Genomic DNA, 5,232 nt, shown 5'->3' with positions numbered 1-5,232 from the left:
CAACATATGATTGAGCAATAATAAGCATACAACACTCATAACCGATATTGATATGGAGGAACAACAATTATGTTATGATAATGATTAAGTGAAAAAATGACAAACTTTGAGATCTATTGAACCAATGAACCATATTATTATACTAGCTCATGCATTGTGATTAGTGAGATTATTACTAGGAATAATATAGCACATAAATGAGTACTAAACCTCAATTGAACAAAAGACTATACAGTGGCTTCAATAAAACTGATGCTACACCTAAACCATCACTTGTAGCAAGCTACTTGAAGATATGTAGCAAAGATCATCCTAGAGAACAACCTCTAATTTTTAAAATCTTCCACTTTTATTGGGTGAAGTTTTACTTTTTGCCTCGACAAAGTCAACCAGGTCTTCAAACAACTTATCTTCAGGTTTAACTTGTTTGTTGGAAGTTGAAGATTGTTGTGGATATGCATCATTGTAAGTTCCATCATGAATGGAGATATTTTGTGTCCTTGATATCAACTCATCATGTGTTGATTCACTGTAACCATGTGTAGATTGGCTAGAACCCAAAGCTTGCCGCTGCTAAAAAAACTACTGTCTCTGATTGTGCTTTGCTGGAGGAGGGGGAATAACTATTCTAACATTGCTATCATATATGGGAGGTCCTTGCAGATTATCTATACACCTTGTGATGTATTTTGTGATTGCTCCACTTCCCAAGGAGTGAGAGGAAGGCTTTTAGGAGTCTTTTCTGTTGATGCCTTTGAATTCTGTGATTGTGGCCCATATAACAAAACTGATTATTATGGACTAAGAGACTGCCCTACTAGATTTGACCATTGCAAACCTTGGCTAGATTTGTCAAAATATGACTTTGGTCCATGGTGTGGAAACTTCTGGTATTCATTTTGTTGTGTTGATGACATCCCTAAAGAGTAACTCCATTTCGATATGGAGAATTTGATTGTGAATTCAAAGGATATGGTGAAGTTTGCTAAGAAAGAGATACTGGTGGTGAATGTGTGTATTTCTCATTGATTGTGCCAGTTGTTGGTGGAGTTGTAGCAGTTGGTGACTCATAAGCATCACCACTGAGGAAATCCATTGTCTGCTCAGTTTGTTGGCTATGAGTATCAATATTTTAAAGTCCTAGTGGTGGAGGTATCAATTGGAGTTGACCTGTTCACTGATTCTTTTTAGTGTTATCAACTCTCTGATGAGCTTGTGCACTGGATCTTGACGTACAATGCATAAAATATTGTTATTTATCTTTTGATTTTTCTCTATAGAATCCTGTCAAATCATAGTACATGGATTTAATAGATGAAAGGAACTAGTTGAAAGAGTTTGATGAGTAACTACATTATTTAAAAATTACACAAACCCATGGCATGTGTAAGAAAAATCTTGGCAAAGCTTCTATAGACACTTTAAAAAATACTAAATTACCAATTGTTTAAATCAACAATCACATTTCTATAAGAACTAGCCATCCACAAATACGCTACTTGCAAGCTAGTTGTGTTAAATTATCCTCAATCTCATCTTCATCATGGTTGACACTGACAAGAGGAGCCACATGAGTTGATGCTCTTTTTCACGTAACAGGAGACCCTATAGTAATGGAGTCATGTTTCCTTAGCATACCATCCAATTCATCATTCAATGCAAGACCCTGACCAAGAAGCTCCTCGTCCCTACATTAAATTTGAAATAAAGGTGAACCAACTAGATAATGGGCTAATAAAACATGCTTTATTCTAGTGAGAAGCATTAAAAACTATAATAATGGTATGTTAGCCTGCACACCCAGATTTTGGGTCAGTTCAACCATGGAGATTCCCAGGGTCCTATCAAATGGGTCATACCAAACAACCCCTCTATTTTACAAGCCTCAATAGTGGTCCACATTGACTATCCAAGCAATTGCCTCCTTTGGAAATTGGCTTAGCAGATGCCTCTGTACCAGTTTTTGGTGCCTTCTACATTAAAGAAACCTATTTTGAAGATATTGGCTAAAACTTTGGTTTGGTTGCCTTCCAGGACTTCTTCCACATCTATGGCATCTTCTGCCACTTTGGTGGTGTTGGTTTGAGCAACCCCACGCAAAAGCAGTGTAAAACTCACAACACGCACATTCGGCACTACCCCAATTTTTGAGGTTGTTACATTGAAGCAACCAAACTGTGTCTTGTATTGCCATCAAACATAACTATGAAAATCAATTACTCTGTGGAATTTGAAATGCTTGGAATTTGAAATTCTTTTAGCTTGGTAGATTACATGACCTTTTCGTAGATTGATTACCTTTACAATAAATTAGTTTTTTCAATTTTAATTATGTAAAAGCTCTTGTGCTAAATTTTAATTTGATATCTTATTTATTTATTTATTCTGGCTTGACAGTTTAGGCACCAAAAGGTGAAAGGTATAAGGAAACAATACAAAATTATAACAAATACCCTTGTGCACAACAATACAAATATAGTAGAGCAATGAACTTTAAAAGTTAGATGATAAATCAAACATAAGAATAAGAGCAGAGTGTGCCACATATGCTCAATCAAGTACAATAAAGTTTTTACTAAAAGAAAAATATTTTAAACACTAAGGCAAATATCATTTTACCCATGATAATCTTCTAAAGATCCATATGATGTTGATTACTAATTTTATTGTTTAAACATTGCACAATAAATATCTATCATTACAATAAGTTTGGGATTCACATTGAGGTAGCATTTTTTTTTACAACAATTTAATTTGTCATATGAAATTATGCAGAATCTAAAATGAATTCAATCCTAGTTTTTTAACAAATCTATCTACCAAACCCTGTTACCCAAACTAGAATTGGTGTCTCCGATGAAAGTTAGCACTTAAAATGATTACAATGTTTCAACATAATAACTTACAAAGGACATCCTAGTATTTTAGAGTTTTCACTCATTTCAAAAAGAATTTTACCAAATTCATCTCAGAAATAAAACAATGGATTCCAAATGAAAATCATAAACATAAAATGTAACTTATGAAGTTTTATTGACAAGATGCATCACGTGCTACTTGTAAGTACGACATTGTCTAACAAGATCTATAATCACTTCCTGCTTCAGACCCTGCATATTGTAGCTATTCCAATTACAAAACTAAGCCTTGTAAAATAGTTTCAATACTACTAATGCATGTATGAGCATATTCATTTTTTTTATGTCCTTGAAAATCATTATGTTGATATTTAATCCAAAACTCTACCCTCATATTATAAAGTACAAAAAGTAAAATATGCTCCCAAATGTTGCAACGTATATTAAATGGAAAGCATCTACAAAAGCAACCCTTAAGAAAAATACCATGTAGCTAGCAAAATATGCTCATGATTGAAGTAGAGACTTTGAGTAGCATAATAGCTATAAGGAATTCAATCTTAACATGAAACTTAGTAAATTAGTTGCAAATTTATCCAGCCAATTATCTAGGAGAATGAGAGAAACTTGCAAATTAACTCTAATTTATAATAGAAGGCAAAGCATCTAAGATAACTAAAGAGAGACTTGAAATTTAATTTAAGTTATGATATTTAGCATTCCAACTAATAGATTGGACTTGTGAAGATATACTAGTAATATGATCCAAGGTATCTAATGTTTCAAAGATTTTTTATAAAACTTGACTGAACACTTTGATTTAAGCTTGACTCATCATCTCTAGTGGGCATCTATTCAATGGGATTTCAACTTGCACACTTTGGTACTCAAAGATAAATAGATCTAAATGAAGAGGACATTTTCTAACATTTATGGTCATCCAATTTTAATTTCAGTCTTTGCAATTTTGCACAATACCTTTGTAGGGAAGGAAGCCCTCAAGCTAGTTGGATAGTTCAGACACAAATGTCAATAGTCCTTAGTTTAGTTACTATTCTGGGAATTGAGTTGAACTTGTTAATTTCAGATTTGTGGTTGTGAAGGAAATTGAGAAAACTTGACTACTAGCAACAAACCCATTTATACTAGCTATTTTTGCATTGAGGAAACCCTTAATTACCTTTTGACGAGTAAGGTGTTGAGGAAGATTATGACTATAATCAAGAGCTACTTTTCAAGTCCTTGCTGTAAATTGCAAACTTATGATTATATAAAAACTAGGCATTGCAATTAAATTTAATAACAATCCATTGAAGAGGCTAGCCCCTACTAAGAAAGGAAAAAGGGAAAATGCTAGCTTGAAAGGCTGAGTAAAATTCTAACAAGGGCCAACTACAACTAAATGGTACATTAATGCCAGCTACGAGTTTAAACAAAATATGATTATCAACTACTACTTAAATTCATCTACAGGCTATGATCCCTCATGAACTATGATTAATATTAAATAGACAATATTCAAAGGCAGTGCTTGATCATAAGGAGATGCATCCTTCAAAATGAGACAATACTAGTGAAAAATTTAACATTTCCCCACAATCAGGGATATAAAAAGAGAGGTGGTTCATTTGTAGATAGCATCAAGTAGAATTGAAGAATAAGAAATATGACCAACAAGGACATGAATGGAGCACAAATAAGAATGAATATTAATTAAGGAAATCAAACTATCAAGTTTGAATTAGAAAAGAATCTGTGTATAAAATAATAGAAATAAAGAATATAATAGAAAGTAACTGGTATGCAAGTATTCTTCTATTAATCTCCATATAAATTTTTTAAGAAGATGCAGCAGTAATGGTCTTCCCTTGTCAAGTATGCCAATCACGAGATGGATGGACTAAAGGTTCTACTTAGAGGCTCATTCCATGGCCTTGGCCTTGGTTGAGGAAGAATATCTCTTATCCTCCTAACAAGGAACATAAGATTAATAATTATTTATCTAATTTCTATTAGACATCATATTTGGGATAAATTTGAAAATATTTGATAGGAAGATACACCAATACTAGTTCTGTCATTAAATACGACAACTACAAGATGATAGACATCCTACCATTCTCGTGGCCCTAGGGGCCAAATGAATTGGACACTCAATATGTGCCCTTGATTTTAGTTGAGGAGAATAGTCTCAACTCTCCCAACATCCTATCAAGCTTTTCCACCGAATTCTTAATATGGTAAGCCATTAGAAGTATGCAGTGAAATGGATACAAGTGAATTTAGGGTGTTCTATTTTCAATATCATTTGTATAATGATCATAAATCCTTGATACAATTTTCTCTAATTTGACTTGCAATTACGTATTTTATA

General features: G+C 33.2%; 1 pseudogene; it reads right to left on the bottom strand.

The window, feature by feature from the left end:
* Positions 1-333: 333 nt before the first annotated feature.
* On the bottom strand, positions 334-3,116 carry LOC149535553 (TOM1-like protein 3; annotated as a pseudogene).
* Between the last annotated feature and the right edge of the window lie 2,116 nt (positions 3,117-5,232).

Source organism: Cupressus sempervirens, chromosome 10 (genome assembly GCF_028749045.1).
Source record: "Cupressus sempervirens isolate cs-2001-9-10 chromosome 10, ASM2874904v1, whole genome shotgun sequence".
In the NCBI taxonomy this organism is placed as follows: Eukaryota; Viridiplantae; Streptophyta; class Pinopsida; order Cupressales; family Cupressaceae; genus Cupressus; species Cupressus sempervirens.
This window is presented reverse-complemented; position numbering and strand designations above follow the sequence as displayed.